This window comes from Nannospalax galili, unplaced genomic scaffold (genome assembly GCF_000622305.1).
Source record: "Nannospalax galili isolate Female #2095 unplaced genomic scaffold, S.galili_v1.0 scaffold800, whole genome shotgun sequence".
NCBI classification, from domain to species: domain Eukaryota; kingdom Metazoa; phylum Chordata; class Mammalia; order Rodentia; family Spalacidae; genus Nannospalax; species Nannospalax galili.
Genome location: NW_008347125.1, coordinates 997,554 through 1,011,898, shown reverse-complemented (window position 1 = coordinate 1,011,898; position 14,345 = coordinate 997,554). Strand labels below are relative to the sequence as shown.

Sequence of the window (14,345 nt, the reverse complement as noted above, 5' to 3'; positions counted from 1 at the left end):
CTCAGCCCCGAGCCCCGCCCCGCCGCTCGCGCCCGCAGCTCCTACCTCACGCCGCTGCTCCGAAGGCCACGGAACGCGCTCCCGGCTGTTCCCGGGTCCCGCACCGGCCCTCGACCGAGGCGGCCACGGAGCAGCTAGAAGCCGTGGGCCTGCACCGCCGAGGCCGAGGCCTCACCTACAAGGCCTCCGCGCTCGTCGCCCGCTGCCGGAGGCCGGCTCCGCCCCGCGGCCTGAGCGCACCCCGCGGCCCGGCCCGCAGCCAGGTTCCCAGGCGCCGAGCCGAGCCGGGAGAGAGAGAAGGCCGCGAGGCCGGAGCAGGGGCGGAGACGGAGCTGCTGCCCCGACCTTGGAGCCAATAGCGCCAGGGTATCTCTGCCGCTCCAGGAAGCCCGGGGTCTTTCTTGGGTCTGTGTTCACGCACTGTGTAATGAGAAAGCGAAGTTCAGGGCCCATTGGGGAAAAAAGCTGTCTATTTGATGGGCAAACTAAAGCTAAAGACAGCCCAGATCAAATCAACTACAAATAATAATTTTCTCAAAGTCAGTCTGAAGCCCCATCTCTTTCACAGCTGTTTGTCTTACTGAGAAAACTTGTTTTCTAAAGTACCAGACTGTCAGAAAAGTTTTGTTTTGTTTTAATTCCGGTCAAGAACAATGGGACATCTCATTTTTGTCTGGCCGAGAGACAAGACACAAAGAAACCCCCAAGAAGAAAACATAGAGGAACATCTGGGCAATGAGACTAAACACCTAAATCACAATGTGTAAAAGACTTTAAACTACTGGTGTGCAGAAAACGTTCAGTCAAGAGAATGAACAGCCAAGGAGAAGACTGGGGGTGGAGGGGATTGCAAAATATTTTGCGTGAACTTGCATCCCAAATAGACAAAGAACTAAAACTCAACAACGAAAGGCAAGCCAATTAAAAATTAGCAGAAATATCTACACCATACCATCTTGAACATACCCAATCTCTTCAAAGGTCAACAAAGGTTCTAAACAGATTCATACCAAAGAAGGTATAAGACATCAAATGACGCATAAAAATTTCTAACACCATTTATTATTAAACAAGCACAAATTTAAGAGACTTTTCCCTCTTGCTAAAATGACTAAAGTCCAAAATCTGATAATGTTGATAAGTCATGAATGTTCAGTTTCTTAAGTTTATTTATGTATTATGGACATACATCCTCTGTCAGTTGGAAAGCTAGCAAATATTTACTCCCATTGTGGAAGCTGTCTGTTCTCACTGTTCTTTCTTTTGCTATGCATGGGGTTTCCAGATTTCCTGAGCTATTGGATTCCTGTTTGGAAAGTCATTGCCTATACCTAGAACTGAAGTGTTTTCCTTAGGCTTCACTCTGGCAGTTTCAAAGTTTCACTTCCTGTGTGTTAGAGTTTAATGAATATGTGTGTGTATTTCTGTGTATATACATGTGTGGGCATGCATATAGAAGAGAGAGGTTGACACTTGTGCCTTCCTCAGTCACCTCCATCTTATATTTTAAAACAAGGTATTTCACTAAACCTGGAGCTCACAGATTCAGCTAGACTGGATGGCCAGTTAGCTCCGGGAATCCCTCTGTCCCTCCCTCCCCAGCAGTGGGGCTATGGATACACATCACTGAAGAATAGAAGAGAGTTAATTCTAAATTGGGCATATAGTCAGGGAAGGGGTGCCCAGACTAGATTCAGCTGTGCTCCAATTAACTTTCACCTAGGATGGCCCACTTCAGGCTTCTTCTCCAAAGTTGGTCCTTTTGGCAGGCTGCCTCCAATGGGAATTTCAACCTCCCACCCTTGCTTTTCCAATCAAATTCCTGCTTTCATATGAGTGAACCAACCAGCAGCATGCATCCTGTCCTGCCTAATCCAAAGGGGGAAAAGAGGAGCCCAGTCCTGTCCCAGCTTCCACTGTATAGAATATAAAAGCCAAGACTCTTCACAGGGGTAGACCATGTGCTAGCTCTGGACCCTCTCTCCTTGCAGAGTGTCTCTTTGTGTGCTATGTGGAGCGTTAGCTTTTGCTTCAATAAATCTTGGTTGTGTGCTATGACTGAAAAACTCTTGTCTTGTAATGTTACCTGGCAAAGAAATTAACCAGAGAAATGAGCCTAGGTAGCATCACCACCATGACCAGCTTCCACATGTGTGCTAGGGATCTGAACTCAAAATTTCATGCTTTCATGGCAAGCACTTTACTAATTGAGTCAACTTCCCAGCCCCAAGTTTCAGTTTGTACATTAAGGTCTTTGATCCATTTTGGGTTGGTTTTTGTACATAGTGAGAGGTAAGGGTTTAGTTTTATTCTTCTGCATGTGGATATTCAGTTTTCTGAGTATCATTTGTTATAGATGCTGTCTTTTCTCTCACATATATTTTTTATACTTTTGCCAAGAATCAGATGACTCTAACCATGTGGACTTAATTTTTGGTCCTTTGTTCTATTCTGTTGATTTATATGTCTGTATTTGTGCCAGTACTGTGCCATTTTTTTTTTATGATGGCTCTGTTGTGTAATTTGAAATCAGGCATTGTGATGCCTCCAGCATTGCTCTTTTTCTCAGGATTGTTTTGGAAATTTAGAGTCTTTAATGCTTTCATATAAAGTTTAGGATAATTTGGTCTAGCTCTGTAACCATCACCATTGGAATTTTGATGGGAACTGCATAAAATACATACATCGTGTTTAATAACATGGCCATTTTAACAAGGTTAATTTAAAAAAATATTTTAAAATGTATTTATTTGTATTTTATGCATATGTGTTTCGCCTACATGTATACAAGGGCACCCATGCATTCCATGCCCATAAAGGCCAGAAGAGGGCATTGGATCTCCTGGAACTGGAGTTACAAATGGTTGTTAGCCACCACATTGGTGCTGGGAACCAAGCCCAGGTCCTCTGTAAGAGCAGCCAGTGTTCTTAACTGCTAAGTCATTTCTCCAGTTCTCAAGATTAATTCTTTTTGTTTGTTTTTGATTTTTTTTTTTGAGACAGGGTCTTCCTGTAGCCCTAGCCTGCCTGGAACTCACAGAGATCTGCCTGTCTCTGCCTCCAGAGTGCTCGGACTAAAGGCATGTGCCACATGCCTACTCCAAGGTTAATTCTTGATACATGAACATGGGATGTCTTTCCCTCTTCTAATATCTCCTTCAGTTTCTTTCTTCAGTGTTTTATACTTTTTGTAGAGGCCTTTCATCCTTTCCATTGGGTTTGTTTTTGAGGTTACTATGAATGGGATTGTCTTGTTGATTTCTCAGAGGGTTTATTATTGGTGAATTTAAAAAGGATGCTGATTTTTCTATGCTGATTTTGTGTCCTGCTGGTTTGCTGAAAGTGTTTATAAGGTCAAACAGTCTTTTACTGGAGTTTTTATAATCTAAGTACAGGATGGAGTAATCTGCAAATAGGACAGTTGGGCTTCTTCCTTCTCTGCTTGGATGCCCTTTATTTCCTTCCTTTTCCAGCTCTGGATAAAATTTCAAGGATTATATTGAAGAAAAGTGGTGAGAATAGAGATCCTAATCTCTTAATCTTGCTTGTTTTCCATATTTTTCCAGTCAAAATTACATTGGCTATACACTGGTCATATATAGCCTATTATATTGAGATATTATCTTCTATAACTAGATTTAACTTTCATCATGAAGAGGGGCTGAATTTTATCAAATGCAATTTGTGCATCTGTTGAGATGCTCATGTGATTTTTGTCTTTCATTCTTTTTATGTATTAAATTATATTTACTGAGATGTAAATATCAAGTCATCCTTGCATTCCTGGAGTGAAAGCAATGTGATCATGATGCATGTTCTTTTTATAGAATCATTGAATTTGGGTTGTTGAGAATCCTTGCTTCTTTTTTTATTAAAATATTTTCTATAGTTTTAATAGTTTTTATTAGTTCAAGTTTGGTAAGTCATATATGCTTAGAACTTTATCTTTACTTCTAAAGTTTTCCCACTTATTGGAGTATAAGTTTTCAAAATAATTCTTAATACTCTTTTGGATATCAGTGATATCTGTTGTAATATTCCCCTTTTCTTCTCTAAATCGTCTGTGGGTTTTTTCCCCCTTTGGTCTTTTTAAAAGTATTTTTATTTATTATTATTTCATGTGTATGCGTGCATTGCCTGCATGTAGGTAAGTGCACCCGTGCCATGCAGTGCCCACGGAGGACAGAAGAGGCTGTCAGATCCCCTAGAACTGGAGGTATGGACAGTTGTTAGCTATCATGTGGGTGCTGGGATTTGAACCCAGGTCTTCTGCAAGAACAACCAGTGTTCTTAACCACCGAGCCATCTCTCCAGCCCTTCTTTGGTCTTTTTGAGACAGGGTCCCACTGTAGCCCCAGCTGGCCAGGAACTCACTATGTAGACCAGGCTGACCTCGAGCTCACAAAGATCTGCCTGCCTCTGCCTCTGAGTGCTGGGATTAAAGGCGTGCACCACCATGCCTGGCTATTATGGACTTTTAAAGGAGTCATGTCGCCATGTTTTTCACATTTTTTGGGTTTTTGTATTGAGCTTCATCCACCTGTTGGCATGAATATTGCTACCACTCTTATGTCAGTGTCTTTTGAAGATATCTCTTGATAATGTGTCCAAGGATACTGGATTATTTGAAGTTTTGAATACTTTTGCAAGAGTATTTTGTAGTATAGTTACCTTTTTTGGGGGGGTAATTATATATTTTGACATAGTGCACCTTATGACAGAGCCTGAGGGTCTTGCTTTCTGATGTCTCATGGGAGTAGAGTATGTATTGGAAGGTCAGGCAGACAGTGGAGTATATGGAGTATTCATTCTGTGATCGTCTTTTGTCTGTTATCAGTTGTGTATAATCTGAAAGAATGTGCCACCACCTGCTCTGTGAGACCTAATAGGTGCAGTGCACCCGGTCTTTTTGTTGTTTCACTCTGATATTGCTGTAGGGATGAGTTTACATGATCAAGTCTTTGGGCTCTTCCATAACCATGGTTACTTGGATCCTGGTTCTTGGCTGTGTTTGTTTAATTTAGTCTTCCCTATTCCTTGCATTAAAATATTCACTGAAGTTTAACTAGGAGTGGAGTATGTATAGAATAAGGTGCACTGACTCTTAGCTGGGCTGGGAGTAGAGCTCATCAGCAGAGCATCTACACAGTATACTTAAAATGTTATGCTTTTTCTCCAGTACCACTTAAAAAGTGGGAAAAAGTAACAACACATGAAACAGTAGTGAACCAGACAGATAAAACAACTATTACCTACAACATCCACAACTCTAACAGCAGCAACAGCAGGAATAATGGCATAAATAGTATTAAAAGTTTTCAAAAATGATAAAAAATAAAGTAAGGAGAGGAACATGGGAAATAGAAAGCAAAATAAGAGTATTCAAAAAGTGAAAATAAAGTGAGAGAAAGAAAACAATTCTGTTTCTGATTTAAAAAAAAACAAAGAAGGAATACAATAATTTGATTGTTAGGAAAGGAAGAAGCTTAAAATGAGCAAATGCTACGTAAATGCCAAACAGTAAAAAGATATATCTTTTGTGTACACAGACACAGACACACACACACAGACACACACATATAGACACACACACACACGCATACACACGCACAAACACACGCTCATGCATGCACACACAATACTTGGCATTTTAACTATAATATGGAGAGTTCTTGTGGCCATGTCTGTTTGGGCTTCTAGATTCGATTCCTTTTGTGCAGACTGGAGTAGAGGAGATTCATTAGGATGTTACTGTAATGTTCCAGGATAAAGTTGGGATTAGATATTTTCACAGGAAAAGGAAAGGAAAGGTTGCATGCAAGAGTGGTTAAGGGTAGAAGGGGAGGGATCAAGAGCCCAGTAGGATGCAGAGCATAGGAGGACTAAGTCTATGATGAAACCTAGGTCTCTGGCTTAGGCAGCCGGATGAATTATTCATAAAACATGATAGAAAAATAAACAGTGGGTTTCTCAGGAGCAGAGCTAAGTAAATTACACTTTTTTTCTGGTCTTTTTGAGACACGGTCTCCCTGTAGCCCCAGCTGGCCTGGAACTTGCTTTGTAGACCAGGCTATCCTCGAACTCACAGAGATCCACCTGCCTCTGTCTCCTGAGTGTTGGGATTAAAAGTGTGCACCACCACACCCAGCCTTACAGTGGTTACATGTTAATAATGGTGACAAGAAGAAAGTGCAACCATAGAGCTGTCAAGGAGCAGTGGCCAGGATGCCATCATTTCCTGACAACTTAAAATGTCATGGAGAAGAAATGCACCTCACTTAGGTATACACCGAAGCTCTGTTTTCTGAAGACTTTAGGTTTTAGTATTCCACAAAGGCTGGTTGTAATGAGGGTGAGTTTGTGTACTGCTTTTCTGAAGTGGAAATAATGAATGAAAATCTTTATAATAGTCCTAGGACCATGCTGGGACTCTGCCACTAGCTGGCTTTATGACCTTAAGCAAGTCAATTCATTTCACTTTGCTCATTTTTCTTTATTGGCAAATCATAGCAAAATATGACATAATTGTTATCATGATATCGCCTAAGCTAAATAATACTTAGAGGGTTCAAGAAGAGTATTTTGAGGGAAGTAATTTATAAACTAAGAGTTGAGGAGTAAATAGACACCAGATAAATGAGGTAAATGTTAGGGAGGAGATAAGTGATGTCCTAGTTAGATAGTACATGGAAGGCCCTGATCCAGAACAGAAAATAGTGACTTCAGGGAACCAAGATATGATGATATAACTAGAACAGCATAGCGTTTTATAGATAAAAATAAAGAAAATTAAATTATAAGCAATTACACAACTTGCTCAAAGTCATCTAGCTATCAAGAGGTCCCATCTGTGAACTGATGATCTAATCATGTCTGAACCATAATTTCAACTATTAATTATATGCAGTCTCCCCACAGCACCTTACAAACAAGAAAAGACCGTTACTTACTACAATAGGCACAATGTTTCTCATTGTGTCTTGGGGGTCATATAAAGAACGTTTTCTGAAAAGTAGTGAGAAAACATCACATTTGCAGTTATTAGGCATACAAAGTGAGGCTATGTCAATGAGAATGTGAAACTAATTTAATTAAATTAGTGAACAAAATGTTAACCATTGTTTTCAATATATTCCTCCAGAAATTGAGAAACCATCTCAAAATATGGACTGTGGTTAGCACAAAACAAAACAATAATGATCACTTCTGTATTGTAAATTCTATTGTATTCACTAGACAGTTTAATGTAAGCTTGAGAATCCATGCTATTTGCAAGTACCTTAGAAGGGTTAAAAAATCCAGATATCCAAATCAATTCAGCCATATAATGGGAAACTGTGTTTATACTATCCAGAGACAGGTGAACTGGTCTATCCATGTCTCTTGCATAGAACACTGACACATAGTAGATTGCATTCATTGCTTATAAGATGCCCTCTGGGGTCTGATATTTACTACTAGATGCCGGAGTGTGGAATTTTTTTTTATTTTCCCTGTGTGTAATTTGTTAGAATTCCTGAATATAGGACTTCTTGTCTGTGGTGGTCATGGAGGTGCCTCACTGAGCTCTTACCCTGACACAGCTGCAGAAGCTCAGTTGACAGCATGTGGGAGCAGGGCATCTGGCTCAACAGTGGCATTCTCTGTTGGTCTTTCCATCTCTATAGTAATTGTGTTCAATGGCCTGTTGACTTTCCTGTATGTCCTTAATATGTACTTGCATTCCAATCCTTGTCTCAAGGTCTGTTCTTATTATCGTCTTTGTATCCATGATTTATTTATTGCTGACTATGTTTGAAATTGGCCTTTGAGCAACACTATACTAGATATAAATTATTTCCTCCAAAAGCAAAAATTTTTGCCAAAATTTCTCATAGTCAATATGCTGATATTTGATTGGCATGTGATCTACATGTTGATCTGCATAAGATAGGTCATTTATATGCTTAGTAAGTATAATTATGATATAAGTCACTCTTAATATCCTACATACAGTCCTAATTCATCCAAATCTAGAGTAGATCTTTAGTTTATCATCGAGAATTGGAATCGTTAAAGCACAAAATTACAAAAATTTGCTTTAATGATCATTTTTTTCTAAATATTATTTTATTTTATGTTTATGAGTATTTTTCCTGTATTTGTGTAAGTGAGCACATGTGTGCAATACCTTCAGAAGACAGAAGAAGGCACTGAATTCCCTAGAACTGGAGTTATGGTTGTTAGCCACCATGTGAGTGCTGAGAACTGAACCCAGTTCCTCTGCAAGAACAGTCAGTGCTCTTAACTGCTAAGTCATCTCTCTAGCCCCTACCTTTGTGGTCTTAATTTGCTTCATTTTCAACTCTAGAATGGACCAAAATTTCATGCCATAGACAAGAACAAAGGTTCTTTACAAAAGGAGATTGTTTTTATGGACAGAGGAGGACTTCAAAAATGGAGTCAAAACTAAAAAGTAGTTTGGTCATTTCAAAGCTGTTCCCCTTATAAAGTGCAGACAAGGAGACAGAATAGGAAAAGAAATGATGAGTTAATGTCAGATTCTTTCAGATTACTTATTTCACATGAGGAGTAAAGCAGAAAGAATGTTAGCATCATGCCAATTGAAACTGGCCTGTTTGAGACATTTTTTTTTCTTTCTGATTTTTAATTGAATTTTTGTGATTTTTCAAAAGATATGATTTGATGGTATTTTGATCCCTTCCTCTATCTGCACCTCCCCTTTTGCCCCCACTCAATTTCATGTACTCTATTATATATGACTCTAAAGTCTAATTTGTGTCCCTAAATGCCCTTCAATGTGGGTTCCACTGGAACCTGTTCAACCTTTTAGGAGTCTCACCCTTAAATGAGACTGAATCTCCTCTTCCTGGAAGTCATCAATTGTCAATAGTTTCTCAGGTAGGGTTGGGGTTTCGTATCCATCTCCCCATGTCCATGCTGGGACTTTTTCTGGCTTGAACTTATGGGGGAGCTGTGCATACTGTCACTATTGTTATGATTTCTTATGAGTAACTGCCCAGCTGCCTGGAAAACTCTTTCTTTGTGGTCACCCACTTTTTCTGGCTCCTGCCATCTTTCTCCCCCCTCTTCTGCAATGATCCCTGAGCCGTCTGACCATGGAAGGCAGAAGTTTGATCTAGGTGTCCTAGTCAGGTATAAGAAGTCTGAAGCCTCTTATTCTCTGCATGTTGGCCAGTTGTGGTTCTCTGTGCTAATCACCATCTGCTGTATAAGGGCGCTTCTCTGGTGAGAGATAAGAGATGCATCAATCTATGTGTATAACAATAATTCATTACAAATCAGTTTAATATTGTATCTATTTAGCAAAATAGTTGTATTAGGCTTTCTCCCATGGCCTGTGGATTGTCTGGTCTCACGTTCCTATTCCTCATATAATTGTCAGTTATGGGATGCCTCCTATGAAGCATATCTTAATTCCAGTTAAAAAGTAGTTGGTTATTCCCATAATATCCATACCACAGCTGTACCAGTGGGCATATTTTACTAAGCTAGTTGTTATTGTAGCTTACAGGATTCACATCTGGGTAAGGTTCATGCTAAATTTTCTTTTCAGGCAGCTTGCCTAACACTTCCCAGCACTATGAGAGCTAGACAGTAGAGACAAGGCTTTGAAATCAGCACCAGGTAGATTTCTCCTTGTCTGCTCTACAGTTGATGTATGTACTATCTTCAGCAATAGAGTCTTACCATCAAGCTCTAGGGGGTAACTAAGAACAGGAGCAATGTCCAGTATTGTTTGAGGGTCTATGAGACACCTAGTCAACAGCTTCAGAAGATGGAGTCCATTCCTGGCATTGGGCTTTTACTATGTTGTCAAGTAGGGGCAATGTTCCCTTGTCATAAGGTAACTCCTAATTCTTTTACTAATGTATATTATACTTTAAATGGGTTCTATAGTGGCATATTTCCATATGGCTTTCTCTAAAGGTCTCTATTGTTAGCTATCCCTCCTCAAAGCCCCTCCTCTGCTCTACCCTCCCCACCCCATTTAACCCTTCATACTCTATCCCTCCCTTTCCTCCTTTATATCATTGCATTCTATCCTCCCAGGAACCCCCCCCACACATGGCCATTTATTAGTTTCTTGACCTCCCTGTATTTTCAAATTGAAACATTCCTATGATTTCAAAGCTCGCATCCAGCTACAAAAGAGAACATGTGACATTTGTCTTTCTGGGTCTGGGTTACCTTGCTCTGGATGATTGTTTCCAGTTCTATCCATTTACCAGGAAATTTCATTTAAAAGAGCTGAGTAATATTCCATTGTGTATATGTACCATACTTTCATTATCCATTCATTAGTTGATGGACATATAGGCTGTTTCCAGTTCTTAGCTATTATGAAAAGGGCAGCAATGAATGAATATGGTTGAACAGTTATTTCTTTAGTAAAGCATAGAGTCTTTTGGATGTATACCCAGGAGTGGCATGTCTGGATCATATGGTAGATCAACTTTGAGCTTTTTGAGGAATCTCCACACTGATTTCCATAGTGGCTGTACCAGTCTGCACTCTCATCAGAAGTTGATGAGCTCCCCTTTCTCCACATCCTTGTCATCATTTGTCATTGTTTAATTTTTGGATCGAACTTCTGATATTCAAACTTTCCATCATAATTTGAAAAGATATTCAACTCCATTTGTAATAAGGAAATTGCCCATTAAAACCACCACTGTCATGTAGTCACGTGGCAGTAATTTTAAGGATGACAATTTTGAAGTATGGCCAGTAGGTGGAGCAAGAGGAATGCACATTAATTGCTTTTGCGCACAGTAATCAACTATTTTGGAAAATAGTTTTTGGCATTGCTGAAGTTGAAGATACGTATACCTAATAAAATAGTAATTCCATTTCTACATGTATATGACAGAGTATAATGTGTGTAACTGGAAATCAGTACTAGAAATTTAAAAGTTGCCTTATTCATAATAGCAAACCTGTAAGCTCAAATTTCTGCCCTACAGTAAATTCAATAAATAAATGCCAATGTTACCATTAAATGGAATGATAATCTATAAAAATGAATCATCATGTGTGAAATTATACCTAATTAATAAGCTTTATAAGAAATTCATAAACACTGGGACTGGAGAGATGGCTTAATGGTTAAGAGTATTAAGGTCCTTGCAGAGGACCTGGGTTCAGTTCCCAGCACCCACATGGTGGCTAACAACCATCTGTAACTTCAGTTCCAGGGGATTCAGCGTCCTCTTCTGACATCATTGGGCATTGCATGACATGGGTGCACTTACATACATGCAAGCAATACCCTCATACACATAAAATAAAAATATTTTTTTTGAAAAAGAAATTCATAAGCATGTTGCTGAATAGTAGAATCAAGTCATATCTATACAACTTAATCTCATTTGTCTAAACTTCAAAAATAAAACTAAAGAATTTTTTAAAAATCCAGTGATAATAGTAGGTTCCCCCCTACAGCCTACAACCTGTCTAGCCACAGATTCTTGACCCTTATAATGGTGTCAGTTATTGGTTCCATCTTGTGAAGCAGACCTTAAATCCAATCACAAAGTATTTTGTTACTCCCATAATATCTGTGCCCTATTTCACTCATGGGTATATTTTGCCAGGCCAGTTGTTTTTCAGTTAGAAGGGTTCATATCTGAGTAAGACTTATGATTACTTTTCTCCTCCAGTAGCATGCATAGCACCTTCCAGCACTATGAAAGCTAGCCATTAGGGATGATGCTTCTAGATCAATGCCAGCTTTATTTCTCCATGCTCTGTGATTGAAGAATATAGTGTCTCCAGCACTAGGATCTTACCATCAAGTTCTGGTAGGTAACCAAGAGCAATGGCAATAACCAAAACTGTTTGAGGATCTATGGGTCCCCTGACCAACAACTCCAAAAAGAGGGAGCTCATTGCTGGTATTGGGTTTTTTATTTGCTAGCCTGAGCTGTCTGGTGTCCTATCCTCTCCCCATTATAGGATAACTCCATTTAAACTTTTTTTATATGTGTGTAGGTAGATGTATTTTAGGAAGCTTCTAAAGTAGTAGGTCTCCGTATGGTATTTTTTAAAAGGTCTTTATGGTTGGTCATCCCTCCCCATACTCCCTCCTCTACCTGCCCTCCCATTCTCAACACTATTTTCATTATTCCCTTCCCCACTTCTCTCTCTATATAGGACCTTACTAGTTTCCTAACCTCTATGGGTTTTCCAAATGAAAGACACATTATCTAAAGATTCAAAGGTAGCATCCATATCCACATGTGATGTTTGTCTTTCTGTGTCTGGGTCACCTCACTCAGAATCAATGTTTCTAGCTCCATTCATTTACTTAAAAATTTCATGATTTTATTTTTCTTAACAGCTGAATAATAGTCCATTGTGTAAATGTACCCTTTTTTCATTATCCATTCATCAGTTAATGAACATCTAGGCTGTTTTCTTTTCCTATGAATAGTGCAGCAATTATCATGTATAAGCAGACCAACCCCTAATGACTTATGGTTATACCCATATACCTCTCAACTTTCTTTAAATAAGCGTCTTTTGCAACAGATGGCAATGAACACAGAGGCCCACAATTGGTCAACATGAAAAAAAAAGACCCTCATTTAGGCTCAGCCCTAAATGAGACGTCTATATCATATCCCTCCCCCAAAGGGTCAGGGCTCATCAAGGAAGTGGTGTGGAGGATTGTAAGAGCCAGAAGTAGTAGATGACTGCAGCGAAATAGTGTTTTCCGGACACAAAAAGGGAGTTGCACATATGAACCCACAACATTTGTGTCAGCACGCAGAAGACCTGAGCAAGCCCAACTCGGACAAAATCCAAGGATGGAAGGGGGAGGTATGAATGAAACCCCACCCCTAGCTGAGGAACTATTGCAGCTGATAGCTGCTAAGAGAAGGAGAGACAGTTTTCTTTAAGGGTGCAATTCTAGGTATGTTGACCAGGCTCCAGGGATGGACCTACACCCAAGAGTATTTGGGGAATGCAAACTGGATTTGATGGGCTTTAAAAAAAAAAAAAAAAAAAAGACCAGGCCTGGAGAGATAGCTCAGCAGTTATAAGAAGTGGCTGTTCTTGCAGAGGACCAAAGTTTGAGTTCCAGCACCCACATGGGAGTTGACAACTATCAGCAACTCCAGTTCCAGGATATCCGATGTCCTATTCTAACCTCTTTGGAGACTGCACGACAGAGGTGCACCTAACCACGTGCAAGCAATACATTCATACACATAAAGTAAAAATAACAAATACAATATTTTGAAAAAGACCATAAGTAGGGAAGGGAGGGAAGTGGGGGTGGATCTGAGAGGAGATAGGGGAGGAATTGAGAAAATGATATAAAATACTAAAAAGATTTCTGATTTGTACTTGGCAAACACCAAATCTCAAACTCTATGGTGTGCTGTGAAAAGTGAAGTATAAGGGATGCTCTGTGCATAACATCATGAAATCAAAATTGTTTGAATGAGGAGAAAATGGTATTGGGAAATAAATAAAATATATATAGTGGATGGGGCTGATGATGGCTCAGAGGGTAAAGTAGTACTTGTCTTGCAAACTTGGCAATGTTGAGTTAAATGCCCAGAACCCATGTACATGTGGAAGGAGAGAACTGACTCCACAACACTGTCCTCTGTCACAGCATGTGCATGCCCATACATATATCACACAGACGTGTGCACACACATACACACAAATAACAAAAAAAGTTTAAAGAATCCAATGATAGGTGGTAAACCTAGAGATAATTGGGAATTCAAGAGGGGCTTAGGGTGGAGGAAGTGACAGGAAGAGAGAGGGACTGAGCCTTCACAGCGTGCACAGAGTATTGGGATTCCTGGTAAACTTACATATCTTAGTGTTGCAATGTGAATAATTGTTTATTTGGTTACTGTTTCTAATACTATACACATATAATATAAACTAAATATAAGATTATAATGTAATATAATATATATTAAAACTATACATATATAGTGCATGGAGATAATATGCATATGCATATATGTTTTATATAATTAATATTATAAACATAAAATGTATACACTGATTTTTATATAATCTATCTTTTGTTTGGTTTTGAAAAAGGGTTTCACCGTATAACCCTGACTGACCGAGAACTCTGTGTAGACCAGGCTGACCTCAAGCTGACAGAGATCCATCTGCTTTGCCTTCCAAGTGATGGAATAAAAGGCAGCTTTTTATTTTATTTTATGTGTATGAGTTTCTGCCTACATATATGTAAGTGCGCCTATGCCATGCAGTGCCCACAGAAGCCAGAAGAGGGCATCGGATCCCCTGGAACTGGAGTTATGGACAGTTGTTAGCTGCCATGT

At 39.5% G+C, this 14,345-nt stretch overlaps 1 protein-coding gene across 1 annotated transcript in view; it reads right to left on the bottom strand.

Annotated features, from left to right (window-relative positions):
- Positions 1 to 181, bottom strand: part of Mthfd2l (methylenetetrahydrofolate dehydrogenase (NADP+ dependent) 2 like) — a 174,194-nt gene extending 174,013 nt beyond the window's left edge. The window contains 1 exon segment of the mRNA XM_029568504.1: positions 46 to 181. The gene's annotated coding sequence lies outside the window, so the exon portion shown is untranslated.
- Between the last annotated feature and the right edge of the window lie 14,164 nt (positions 182 to 14,345).